The sequence below is a fragment of the Lathyrus oleraceus genome, chromosome 6, assembly GCF_024323335.1.
Source record: "Lathyrus oleraceus cultivar Zhongwan6 chromosome 6, CAAS_Psat_ZW6_1.0, whole genome shotgun sequence".
NCBI classification, from domain to species: Eukaryota; Viridiplantae; Streptophyta; class Magnoliopsida; order Fabales; family Fabaceae; genus Lathyrus; species Lathyrus oleraceus.
In genome coordinates this window covers 308966688-308981967 of record NC_066584.1, presented here as the reverse complement: position 1 = coordinate 308981967, position 15280 = coordinate 308966688, and positions in this window count along the sequence as shown.

Genomic DNA, 15280 nt, shown 5'->3' with positions numbered 1-15280 from the left:
CTTCTAGCTTATCAATTTCGTTTACACTATTGTTTATCATACCTAATACATATAATGTAGCCTAAACAAATATCTACAAATCAAAAAATAAAAAGGAGGAGAAGTAGTTACCTAGTCAAAATGATGAGAAATAGTTTGAATGTTTGAGATACTAGTGATCGGTCACCATTTCCAGTGAATTCCCACCGGTAATCCGACGTATTTTCATCACTTTGGTAAGATTTATGTTTGTTTTTAGTGGCTTCGGAGTCATTTATCATGTTTTGTTGGTTTGGTATCGCATTGCATTCGATTACAAGTTTATGTCAAAAAGATCTCGTTTATGCTTCGTTTGGTAGTGTCATTGTTCCAGGCCATTGCACAGGTTTAAAAGCAATAATGGTGAAGCTATGGATACTCAGAAAGGCAAAAATATGAAGAAACAACAGGTCAACACGGGCACCCGTGTGCCATAACACTGCCCGTGTTGTTGATCAGGCAGAGCAAAATGAGAGGAGAAAAACAGAGAACAACACGGGCACCCGTGTGGTGACACACGGCCGTGTTGTTTAAAACAGTGCATTAACACGGGCACCCGTGTGGAGGAACACGGCCCGTGTTGTTGCCACTGTAGCTTGTGTTGAAAATAATTAATTATGGAGAACAACACGGCCACCCGTGTGGTGACACACGGCCGTGTTGATTGGACGCAGCTTGGAAACCCTACTTTTTGCTTTGTGAATCGATTCTGCTCATTAAGGGTAGTTTGGACCTTTTGCTTGGAAGAGATTCATCTGAAGCTATAAGAAGGCTTGGAAGAGAAAGAAGAAGACACTTTTTGACAGACGAAAGAAAACATTGCATTGGAGAAGATAACGAATACGAAGGATTTGAAGACGGCGAGATTCAAGGGCATCAACCATTGAAGATCAAACTCTCCTAATTCTTTGTAATGTCTAATCTTTACATTATGAGTTCTTTAAGTACTATGAGAGGCTAAACCCCCTGATGCTAGGGGGGTGGTCCTGATGTTATCGCATGTTATGAATTTGAACAAATGATTTCTTGATTACTATGTTACATATTTCAATTCAATTGTGTGATGTTATTATGCTTTTGTATCAGACAAATACAAATTGATCTATGACTTTCAATAACAGGATTGTGATTGTTAGGGTTTTCACACAATTGGGTTTATGAATGCATCATCTAGGACTAGTAACTTTCGTAAATCACCGTAAACCTTGATATTTTGTATGATTAAAACCAATGATTAATTGAATGGACATTTGAGTAAGAATTGGTAGTTTAATAGTTTCTTCCTTAAGGACCTAAGTAAGAACATTCGGAGGTTAGGTGATTGAATGTTTCATATGTATTAAGGAAATCTTGATTGAATTCATAACCGGTTAACTCAACCACTCACCCTAGCATCTTTTATCTTAATCAATTATTTTTACTCTTTGTGTGTTTACTATTATAAAGTCCAAAACAACCAAACCATTATCTTTTTGTTCTGATAGAATCAAATTAAAATAAGTATTTCCTACGCAATCCTTGAGATCGATACTTGGAAATAAAACTCCTTATTACTACATCGGTAAAAATAATACACTTGCTATTTATACGATCAAGTTTTTGGCGCCGTTGCCGGGGATTGCCAAAATACATATTTTAATTTTTATTCTATTGAAATTTTGTTGCTCGTCAACCAAAATTTTATCTGTGACAATTTTGTTATTCAATTCTAATCTTTGTCTAACTTGTTTATGCGAGGTAAGGCCTCAGCGGATTTTCCTTTTGACGCAGATCCAGTAAGAACTCTTCGCGCTAGACTAAGACAAGCTAAGAGAAAGAAACTGGAATTAGCAGAGAAAGCGGAGGGAGAAGTTGTTTTAGTGCACTCAGACAATTCCGATTCAGACGCGGAAACAGTTCCTGAAATCATGGCTGCTAATCCACCACCACCAGAGAGACTCCTCGGTGACTATGGTGGAACCAACACCCCGGATGGTCGTATGACAATTGTCAACCAACCGGTTAATATGGAACAATTTCATCTGCATCCCAGCACCATTAATCAACTCGAAAGACGGTCCTTCTCTGGAAGAGTGAATGAAGATGCTAACAAGCATCTGCAAAGATTTTTAACCATGAGCACAACACTGAAAATGCCTGGACATAGCGAAGAAGCAGTCCGACTTCGTATGTTCCCATTCACTTTAGCAGATGAGGCTGAAGAGTGGTTCTATTCCTTACCTGCTGGTAGTATCACTACATGGGAGCACATGGAAACAACATTCTTGCAGGAGTATTTTCCCGCATCTGTGTCATTGCGGAAAAGATATGAGATCCTAAACTTCAAACAGAAGGAGGGTGAGTCACTAGGAGATGCCTATAAACGATTCAAGAGAATCCTAGTGGCTTGTCCTACTCACACCATGGATGAAACTGAACAAATGCAAATGTTTGTCAATGGTCTTCGAATTCAAACGAGACAAATCCTTGATTCAGCAGCTGGTGGCTCAGCCAACTTTGCAATAGCCACCGGTATGAAGAAGATAATTAAAGCTATTGCCTCGAACGAGCATTTAGAGTTATATGACAGGGTATCAAGCAAATCTGCAGTTATTGACTTGAAGCTGGAAACAAATAAACAGGTGAAAATTGAAGAAGCTGTTGCTGCGGAGGTAGAGAAAAGGTTGAGAGCACTAAACATAGGTGCGCAGAAAGTGGCTCAAGTGCAACAGTCACCGAGTGAAGTGTGTGACATTTGCAATGGACCACACAATACTGTTCATTGTTTTGCAACACCGCAACAGATCGAAGATATAAATTTTTTAAAGTAGAACAATCCCTACTCAAACACATATAATCCGGGGTGGAAAAATCATCCCAATTTTGCATGGAAAGATCAAAGAGGGAACATGCAACAGCAGACACAGGGTCAATATCAAAATCAATATCAGCAGCAGCAACAACAGGTACCTAAGAAGGCAGATTAGGAGATCGCAATTGAAAAGATGGCAGCTCACAACATCCAATTCCAAGAGGATACTCGAAATAATCAGAAGAACACTACAACATCCATAAAAAATCTTGAAATTCAGATGGGTCAAATTGCCCAACAGTTAGCCTCAAACTCCCATGCACCTGGCACGCTTCCTAGTGGGACAGTTGTTAATCCCCGTGATCAAAGTCACATTAAAGTTGTGGTCACCAGAAAAGGAAAAGCTAAGGAACCACAAGTTGACGAACATGTTGAAGAAGATGGATTGTTGGAAGTTGACTTGGAGATTAGAGAAGAGCCAAAACAAACTGAAGAAGTAGTGGTCAAGCCGACAAGCCAGCAAGAGAAACCAAAACCAAAGATCATTCTTCCTTTTCCGACAAGAACAAAGAAGAAAGATCTCCATGATTTTTTTTTTGAGAAATTCTTAGAATTATTCAAGAAGCTCGAGATCAACATACCTTTTGCTGAAGCTCTGGAACAGATGCCGATCTACGCCAAATTCATGAAAGACATCATGTCGCATTATGCGAAAAACCGGCGGGAAAACAAGAACAACAGAGCCGCCACCGTGCGTTATTTATCCCAAAAGAGGGAAAGGAAACGCTCAGAGTAAACCTGGAAAAGACATGGTCTCGCGACCAAAGAGAATGGGATCGGGAGTCGGTTATGCGAAGGGAAGGTATTAGCACCCCTACGCATCCGTCGTACTCGACGGGATCCACGCACAATAGAAAGGAAAATGGTTGCTAAAAACACTGCTCACACACACACAACTGGCTGAAAGAGACACAAGAAAACAAACAAGACTGACTCGGCAGGATATCGCATCCTGGGCCTACTTAGTCTATCAGGCATAGACATCAGAGTCGAAGTAGTTCGGACTGGGGAAACGACACATGCTCGCTAGGGTATCGCACCCTATGCATACGTATCTTCTCGGACGAGAGGAGAATCAGAGCACTCGTAGCTCGGCTGACACGCACACAAACAGACACAGGCAAAGGCAAACGTGGAGCCCGAATGCCAATCACTGGACTTACATCAGCATCCGAACCAAAACACACCCACACTGGAACCCGAATGCCACTCGATGGACTTACATCAACTTCCAAGCACACAACAACACACACAGAGGGGTTGAAGACAAAAAGGTTGAAAAAGAAAAAGGGCGCCCGGAGAGATCAGCTCATCTCCTGCCTACGTACCTCATCTGGTATGAGGATCAGGGCGACGTAGTTCCCCTACAGAGGGATACAGGACTAGCCTAACCAGATAACAGAGGGAGACACAACACTAGGGAGACTACGACTCGAGCCTAGATGTTGTCATGCAAAATCATCCCTAAGTTAAGGTTTCTAGCTAACTTGCACAGGAAGCAAGCCTATCCTAAACATGACTTGCACAGGAAGCAAGCCACACACACACTTAACTTGCACAGGAAGCAAGCCAAGCAAAACCTAACTTGCACAGGAAGCAAGTCTAAACTAACCCTAACTTGCACAGGAAGCAAGTCAAACAAACATACAAGTACAGGTAGCACACACTATACACAAGCAAGGGGCTCAAACAAGGTCAGGTTTTAGTCGAGGGGTCATATCAACCTCAACAAACAAACCACTGGAACTGGGTAGTGTTAGCTCTTAACCTTGCCATTGAGGGGCTAAGGTGAAGCAGATGAAAGGTGAGTGAAGATGAGACTTCACAGCTCTTATCCCTGGCCTGGGAGAGCTTAAGACAAGAATGTGTGGGTTCAGAAGGTGGGAACCCTCCTACACATTTGAAACTGACTCAACTGTACAATTGTACAAGATCTTGAGTTTGTATCTGCAATGCATCAACACAGTGGTGTGAGCAAAGCAGATGACACACAGAATAGCAGGGGATAGATTGCATATCCCTTGTGTCTGCCAATGCCTCTTCACTTAGGAGGTCTTTGACTCTGTACAAGGACAAATGTAAACAATCACAAACATTGCCTCTTAAGGAGGACTTCAGACAGGTGCCTGGCCAAGTAACAGGCCAGGTCTTCCAGACTACATGAAGATAGAAAGGTATACCTCAATGCAAATTGCTTATCAAGCAAAGCAAAGCAAAAGTTCACAAGGAACTGAGCAACTAAAAGTACCTGAAACCAGTCAGACAGCATTAGTACACAACTTCAAAATTAAAGCAAAAGGAAACAGATATCAACCAGTCAACACAAACAAGCTAAGTGTGCAATGCACAAGGCTCAAGGCATGTGAGCCAAGCAACCTACAAGACAAAACAAGTTAGTCATGATATTTAATCAAGCTCAATCAATTTGTATTGATCTCTTTGGGTATTTGTTGCTTAACCTGAAACAACAAACTTAAACATGAGCAACATGACCACTAGGACAAGCCTAGGGTCAAAAAGAGATAAGAAAGTCAAAACAGCAAATGAATTTCAATCAAAATCAAGTTCAAGCAATCAAGAAGCAAACTCAATTGGTTTCATGTTCATATCAATCATCATCATCATTTCATGAACAAATGAAGTCAAAGCATGGCATATGGAAGCTCATAGAAGTCAACAGCAAGACTCAACTCAAAACCAATCATAAACAAATCCAAAAATCATCAAATAAATCATGGTCAAACATAATCCACAGCATGGTAAGCATGTCAAATTTCAGCTCAATTGGACAAGTAGAAGGTGGTCAATGAAAATCAGAAAGGTAAGGCAATTTTAAGCATGCTCAAAGAAGTCAACCAAACATGCATCAACTTGAAAAAATCATAAATCAGTGATAGCATATGAGAAATGAATGGGACTAAAACCATGGCAAATCTTAGGATGTCTACTAATCACATATCAAATTTCATGTCCATCCAATAAAGTATGAGAATTTCACAAATGAAATGGGAACATGTGTCACAAAAAGTCAACATAAGACCAAACAGGGGAGAAAATCCCAAACAATTAGGAAATGCCACAAATAATTCCAAGAAAATTCACATGTAAACTAGACATCCAAGAGTACATTCATGCAAAAATTCAAACCAATTTGAGTTCAAGAAGCATGGTAATGAAAATCATGAAGTTGCACATCATTGGTGTGACACAAATTGTCACACCCTAATTCAAAAAATCATAACTCAACAACCAGATAAGATAAATTCACAAACTCTACACTAAAATCACCATGAATGTGTCTAGTTTAAGCACAAAAAATTTCAAGGTCAAAGGATAAAGCATGACTATTTCACAAAGGATTTGGTAAAATGTGCAAAAAAAAGATACATGTCACAATCCCTAATGCCAAATAAAAACCAACCATCCAAAAATTCTGGAAAAAATATGACAAAATAATAGAGATCATGATGAATCAAATGCAAAAAATCCCATGAATTTTGGACTTAAAATGATGGAGATATGATTTTTACAAGTTTGTGATCAAAAATGAAATTAAAAAAGAAAAAATACAACATAATCTAATAAGCCATGTGCCACGAATGGCAAACTTGTAATTCCTGAGTCACTTAACCTAAACGCGGCGTTTTGCTCACTGAAACGGAATGTTGTGATTGGTCATGGCTAATGTAACAGGACCTGGCTCATGCAAACCCTAGCCCAGAAATCCGCAGGAAAAATCATAGCTAAAGCTATGAAGGTTGCAGGAGAATCCGCAGGAAATTCTCCAGCAACCAAGAACAGCACGATGTTCATCACCACCTTCATACGATTTTCCAGAAAAAATAAAAGGTTGCAGAAATGGAAAACAAGCAATGCATCGTGTATATCCAACATCACTCATCAATAAACAAACATCAATTCATTAAACAACAACAAAACAAACACAAATCGAAGGAATCTAGTCATGAACACAAAACTTTAAAACCTCGTTCTCTCTCAATATGGCATGGTTTCTCTTGACTCAAAGCTCACGACACTCACAAGGAAAAGATCTACAAGATGCATCATGCAATTTTAAGAATGGTTAAAGTCGAATCTCACCTGATCTTGAAGGGCAGTGATGATTCCATGATTTTCTGGCCATGATTGGTTGAAACAGTTGCGCTGCAAGGTTCCAAAAGGTGACTGGTGACGTATGCTTGGCTCAAGAAAGCTTGGTTTGGTCCAGCTCGAGATCTGCCATTGATGGTGTTCTTGAAGAAACAGTCGTGATTCTTGATTACAGTTGGTTTAGGATGATGGAAATGTGCTCACAATGAGAGAGATGATGAAGCAAGTAAGGCCAGGTCGAGTTCTTTGACAATTTTTCAAGAACAGTTCCAAAATGCAAAAATGTGTTTTGAGAGAAGAATGGTTTTTTCTGTTTGTGATGTTGGCTGCTAGGGTTCCTTCAGAGAGAAAATGATGAATATATACTCTGTTCAATGGTACTTAATCAAGGTTCATGAAAAAGTGGAATGGAGTTGGTGAAAAGTGTCCTTTTGCCAATTTTCAAGCAAGTTGGTAATGGGTGTATGTACTGCACGAAAATGGGCCTTGAACATGTCCAAAATATGATTTCTGAACATATTTGATTGGTAGAATTGGTTGGAAGTGGTTAATTTTGAAACTCATTTTTCAACCTCACTTGAAATTAATTCATGCAAGTCCAAAAATGCCATTTTGATTGGTAATGTTTCGGTGAATGATGGTTGCATATTTGGAAAGAGGGGATCAAATGTGACTTGTTGCAAAAAACCCCACCCAAATTGGCCAAATGGTTTGAGAGATATGGCCTTTTGAAGTTCAAATATTTTGGAGAATGAATTGATCATAACTTGCCAACCATACATGGGAATTGAGTGTTCTTGGACTTTTTGGAAATGGGAGAACAAGATCTTCAACTTTCATGTTGGGCAAAAATTCATTTGAAGCTTGTATCATGATGTAAGTTTGGGATCAAGAAGTTTCCATTTTTGGCAAGTTTCAGTTACAGGTCCAGTTTCTATTTTTGGAAATTTCTGATTTGGCTTCAAATTCTTCCATGATGGTGTTTGACATGATATATGAGGCCTATTTGGACATGAATGAGACCTCTCAAACCAATTTCCACCATCAAATCACTGATTAAATGCACAGTTGACCAACAGTTGACTTTTAGGGTTTCTGGTGAACTGAGCCATGACTGATGACTTCTGAACATCCAATCCTTGACCAAAACACTCCAAAAGGACCCCTAGGTCATGTGAACATGTTGGACAAACCCTAGGGCCTTGGCTCAATGAGGATTGCACTTGCTTGCTTGACTGACTGATCTCCTGACCAGTTTGACCTAATTCTGTCTGATGATCTTGCACTTGGGGCAAAGGACAATGCAATGCTATGCAGAGGACTATGTTAAATGTTAATGACCTAATAATGAAAATGTATGTACAATGATAGGTGCAAATTTGAGGTGCTACAGCTGCCCCTATTCAATCAGCTGGGAACCCGAACGGATGATAGCGACGGCTGTCAGACTTTCAGGGTAAACAGGGATTGAATACCAAAGAACCGTAGAAATTTGCACTCTGCCGGATATGATACAAGAAGAACCACGTCATTTACCGATGACGCCTGCAATTGATAACTTCAGAGAAGCGAAACCATTTACCGATGGTTAGAAACTGGAAACTTGATATTTACCGATATCAACTTTAGCAAGACCATTTACCGATGGCTGCTGGGAAACAACTCTGATGTAAAAGGAAGCAAGACCATTTACCGATGGTGGCTTCAAAGAAACTTGACATTTACCGATATTAACTTCAACTCGACCATTTACCGATGGCTACTGCAACTGGGGATCTGATATTTACCGATATCAAAGAAAACGGGGCCATTTACCGATGGCGGATAAAACTGGGCATTCAATATTTACTGATATCGAAGCATACAGGGCCATTTACCGATGGCGTCTCCACTTGGGGAGGAACAAAATCTTTGTGGTGTAATCAGACAAGACGTTTACCGACGACTTCTGGGGATCTTGATTTTATTAACAAGGCCACAAAGCATGACCAGACATTTACCGATGACTGGGATGAGATTCGACGTTTACCGACATCGAAAGATGATGTTTACCGACATCCAAAAACGACCAGACATTTACCGATGACTGGGGAACACTTCACTAAGGGAAAAAACAAATATTTGCAACTGGAAACCAGATAGGACATTTACCGATGACTTTACTGGGGATCTCTAGCTGGGGATTATCAGACATTTACCGATGACTGCAGAAAAGACTCGATGTTTACCGACATCGAAAGATGATGTTTACCGACATCAAAAAATGACCAGACATTTACCGATGACTGGGGAGAAAACCCGATGTTTACAGACACCGAAACAATGGTGTTTACCGACACCAAAAATGATGACCAGACATTTACCGATGACTGGGGAGAATACCCGATGTTTACAGACACCGAAACAATGGTGTTTACCGACACCAAACAAAGAAACACACGTGGGTGCTGGCATGACACTTACCGGTATCACAAGAACGTCATCTTAGATATGTCAAGGCAAGGTTGACCACTTGCTGGGGATCTCACTGGGGAGAAACAAACTTTCGTCCTCGGACGGGTGAGGAAATAAACCTCTCGGGGAATATCAATCCTGAGTGCTGTCAGGAGCCATTGTAGCAGGCGTGTTGCACCGATGTTGAACAAAATGATCCGCCTCTGCCGGGGATACGGTCTGGTGAGGTTAACACATGAATGCATATGTTTGAATTTTTCTATGGCGTAATGCTCCATATTGAATGGGAATGCTACGCAGTTTGAGGATGCAATGATCACTAAAATGCAAAAATGCAAAAATGATGAAAAACTCCGGCTGGGGAGCCAAAACTGATCGGGTACTCCAACTCTGCGGGGAGACTCTGCAGGGAGAGCAACGACTTCTCACTCATGTTGAAGAATAGCACTGCTGCTGGGGAAAGGTAAACTCCGCTGGGGATATCCTTCAGTCCACAGATAGGATAAATGTTGGAGATAAATTTCAATGAACCTGCCTCACTCGGGGAGGAAATCGGCAAATACAAGCCTGCTGGGGATAGGCAATCCTTAGACCTGTTGGGGAATAGAAGGCACTATCCACAGACGTCTCCGCAGGGGAACATAGCTCTGATAGCTTCCAAACTTGCTTGGGGAAATATCTGCTGAGGAAACGTCCTCACAGATGCCAACCTGAAAAACAGCACAACAAAATGCCCCCAGGGGATACATGGACAAGATACGCTCAAGTGTCCTCAACATTCAAAATGATTTTCAAATGTTTTATCTTTTTGCACGTTATTGTGTAGCCTTCATGTTCTTATATGCAATGCTTATCAAAAATTCGGACATTTTTGCAAACAAAACAGTAAAAATAAAAACAAAAGAGCCATTTATCTGAATAACGACTTTTATTGATTGAAAATGCGCCTGAAAAGGCAAATACATTGGGAGGCAATTCCTAGAAAGAGGTAATTGCGCACAAAAGGAAAGATCTATCCTAATGGCAATGTGAACACGGCATCCACTATTTCCCAATTCTGTTATAACTCACAGATCATCAGTTTTCCTCCCAACTCCTTGCTTTCTGAGAAGAATGACTGGACGGATCACATCTTTCGAGATGGCAGACGACAAAGCTTGATGAAGTACAGACAACTCAGACTGTAATCTTCGCTTTAATTCCTCTTTTGGCTGGATCGCCCTTTCGGGTTTTCAATCCACCGGGATACCCATTTTTGCCTAAGCCGCCCTTGCGGGTTTTCGACTTACCGGGTGTACAAATTCTTTTCATTTTTATCCCTAATTTTTGCCCGAACCTTTCCTTTCTGTTTTTTTGGTTCGCCGGGATGCCCATTTTTGCCTGGACTTTTTTTTTCTTTTTGTCCAGCGGGTCAATTTATGCGAAGTATTTTTTGACTACATCTGAGTTAACAGGAGACGGAAAGTCTTCACCATCCATAGTTGTAAGCATCAAGGCTCCACCGGAGAATACCTTTTTCACAACATATGGACCTTCATAATTAGGAGTCCACTTGCCCCTGTTATCTGCACCGGGAGGGAGGATCCTCTTCAAAACTAGATCACCGATCTGATAGCTTCGAGGACGCACTTTCTGATCAAAGGCTCGCTTCATCCTTCGCTGATACAACTGTCCATGGCATACAGCTGCTAGCCGTCTCTCCTCGATAAGGCTCAACTCGTTAAACCTTGTTCGAATCCACTCGGCTTCGTCCAGCTTGACATCCAATAAAACTCTCAGAGAAGGAATCTCCACTTCAACAGGTAGGACAGCTTCCATACCATACACAAGGGAGTAAGGGGTTGCCCCGGTCGACGTACGTACTGAGGTACGGTACCCATGCAAAGCGAAAGGCAGCATCTCATGCCAATCCTTGTACGTAACGACCATCTTCTGCACAATCTTCTTGATATTCTTGTTTGCCGCTTCTACAGCACCATTCATCTTCGGTCTGTAAGGAGAAGAATTGTGATGTTCAATCTTGAAATCTTTACAAAGCTCTTTCATCATCTTGTTATTGAGATTCGAACCATTGTCAGTGATGATTCTCTCAGGAACTCCATAACGACATATGATTTCTTTCTTGATGAACCGGGTAACCACTTGTTTGGTAACGTTAGCATAGGAAGCTGCTTCCACCCATTTGGTGAAATAGTCAATCGCAACCAAGATGAAGCGATGTCCATTCGAAGCAGTAGGCTCAATCTTCCCAATCATATCAATGCCCCACATGGCAAACGGCCAAGGCGAATTCATGACATTCAGAGGGCTTGGTGGTACATGCACCTTATCAGCATAAATTTGACACTTATGGCACTTCCGAGCATACTTGAAACAATCGGATTCCATAGTCATCCAGTAATAACCCGCTCTCAACAATTTCTTAGCCATTGCATGTCCGCCGGCATGAGTACCGAAGGAACCTTCATGAACTTCCTGCATTAACATGTGCGCCTCGGGTCTGTCCACACATCTGAGCAAGACCATGTCAAAGTTTCTCTTATACAACACATCATCCTGATTCAAATAGAAGCTTCCAGCTAGCCTTCTCAGGGTTTTCTTGTCATTCTTCGACGCACCTTCAGGATACTCCTGAGTCTTGAGGAAGTTCTTGATGTCATAATACCACGGCTTCTCATCAATCACAACAGACTCGGCTGCAAACACATACGCAGGCCTCTCGAGTCGATTCACCGCAACATGTGGCACATGATTCCACCAATGAACTTTGATCATGGAAGACAAAGTCGCCAAGGCATCAGCCATCTGATTCTCATCCCGGGGGACATGATACAACTTCACCTTCTTGAAGAACGTCAGTATTCTTCTGGTGTAATCTCTATACGGAATCAAATGCGGCTGATTCGTATTCCAATCTCCATTGACTTGATTGACCACTAGAGCGGAATCTCCATAAATGTCAAGCGTTTTGATCCTCAGATCAATGGCTTCTTCTATCCCCATGATACAAGCCTCATACTCAGCTTCGTTGTTGGTGACGTCAAACGTCAATCTGGCAGAAAAAGGTATATGAGCACCTTTAGGATTGATCAATACTGCCCCAACACCGTTACCGTTCATATTCACAGCCCCATCAAACATCAGTGTCCATTTGTCATCCGGATCCGGTCCTTCCTCGACAAGAGGCTCTTCGCAATCTTTCATCTTAAGATACATGATGTCTTCATCAGGGAATTCAAACATCATAGGCTGATAATCTTCAATCGGTTGCTCGGCGAGGTAGTCTGACAGAATACTACCTTTGATGGCCTTTTGTGACGTGTACTGAATATCATATTCTGTTAGAATCATCTGCCAACGAGCAACGCGTCCGGTGAGAGCCGGTTTCTCAAAGATGTACTTCACTGGATCCATCTTAGAAATCAATAAGGTAGTATGGTTCAACATATACTGCCTCAGTCGGCGAGCAGCCCAGGCCAAAGCACAGCAAGTTTTCTCGAGCAGTGAATATCTTGTTTCACAGTCGGTAAACTTTTTGCTAAGGTAGTATATGGCATGCTCTTTTCGACCAGACTCGTCATGCTGTCCCAATACACACCCCATCGAGTTCTCAGTCACTGACAGGTACATTATCAGAGGTCTCCCTGGAACTGGAGGTATAAGGATTGGAGGTTTCTGTAAATACTCCTTTATCTTGTCAAAAGCTTTCTGACAGTCATCATTCCACCTGATTGCTTGATTCTTTCTTAGCAATTTGAAAATTGGTTCACACGTGGCAGTTAGGTGAGATATGAACCTTGCAATGTAGTTCAATCTCCCTAAAAACCCACGGACTTGCTTCTCCGTTTTCGGTTCAGGCATCTCTTGAATAGCTTTGACTTTCGCTGGATCAACCTCAATCCCTTTCTCACTGACAATGAAGCCTAAAAGCTTCCCTGATCTCACCCCAAACGTACACTTGTTCGGATTCAACCTCAGCTTGAACTTTCTCAACCGGTCAAACAGCTTCTGCAAATTAACCAGGTGCTCCTCTTCTGTCTGCGACTTCGCAATCATATCATCTACGTACACTTCAATTTCTTTGTGCATCATGTCATGAAAAAGAGTCGTCATTGCCCTCTGATAGGTAGCACCAGCATTCTTTAGCCCAAATGGCATCACCTTATAGCAGAACGTGCCCCAAGGTGTAATGAATGTCGTCTTTTCCATGTCCTCTGGCGCCATCTTGATCTGATTATATCCAGAGAAACCATCCATGAAAGAGAATACCGAGGATTGAGCCGTATTATCAACCAATACATCAATGTGAGGTAATGGGAAATCATCTTTCGGACTCGCTCTATTCAAATCCCGGTAATCGACACACATTCTGACTTTGCCATCCTTCTTCGGCACAGGAACGATGTTGGCCACCCATGGGGGATAACTTGTAACAGCCAAAAAACCCGCATCCCACTGCTTCTGAACCTCTTCCTTGATCTTAGTTGCCATATCAGGACTCGTTCTACGAAGCTTCTGCTTGACCGAAGGACATCCTTCTCTAAGAGGTAATCGATGCACCACAATGTCTGTATCCAACCCAGGCATATCTTGATATGACCAGGCGAATATCTCCACATATTCTCTCAGCATCTCAATCAGCCTCCTCTTGACAGAGTCCTCTAAAGCAGCCCCAATCTTGATTTCTCTTTTGGCGTCCTCAGTACCCAAATTAACAACCTCCAACTCCTCCTGATGAGGTTGGATGACCCTTTCCTCCTGCTCAGCAATCTGACCAATTCTGCAGGAAGTTCACAGTCTTCCTCACTCTCCTCTTCAGCTTGGTAGATGGGATTGTCGAAATCATACTGAGCCATAACAGAACTGTTCATAGTGAATGCCATAAGATCGCTTCTGCATGTTTAATGCTTTGTTTTAGAAAAAGAGTTCAATAAAGTCACAAAAAACAAAAACATTGCCATTTTTATTGTTTTTGAAAAAAGATGAAAACAAAAAATAGAAAGACAGGGATCACAAAGTTTGATTGCAAAAAATGTCCTTCATTAATGATAATCATTAAAACATGATGAGGCCCTACAATGAATCACTACGCCTTGGGCAGATCGTAGGATTTTCATGCAAAATGAAAAAACAACAGAAAATTACTCTGTCAGAAGAGTAACTTGAACCACTTCTTCAGCCGTCCAGTTGTTGATAGACCCCCCTGGTGCACACGGGCGAACCCAGTTGTCCAGATCACAATCACTGTCACAGTCTTCACTACCGGTTGCAGAGACGTCGCCATGATTCATCAGCCCAGCGCTGGTAAAGGTACTCGGACCCGCTTGACCATTCTGCTCTGCTTGGAGAGGCTCATAACCAACGCCAAATTTGTCTTCTTTGACAGGCAAGTCCACCATCTTGCCCCAGCCTTCAGCTTTGCCAGAATCAACAACCTCCTTAGCCTGCTTGTAAGAAGTAATTGAAGCACCTGGCTTCCTCTGCTCAGCGTACGCCACTTTCTCAAGAGCCACAGTCTCAAACGCCTGGCATAAGGTTTCGTGGATCTCGCCATCCACCTCAACATATTTGAACGAGGATAGATGACTCACCAGAATCTCTTCTTCACCGCACACGGTCACAATCTGACCGTTCCAGACATACTTGAGCTTTTGATGGAGAGTCGACGAGACTGCCCCTGCTGCATGAATCCATGGACGCCCCAATAAACAACTATAGGCGGGCTGGATGTCCATAACATAGAAGATGATATCGAATACCTCAGGACCTATCTTCACAGGCAAGGTAACTTCCCCACACACAGAACGTTTGGAGTCGTCGAAAGCACGAACGATCAGGTCACTGGGA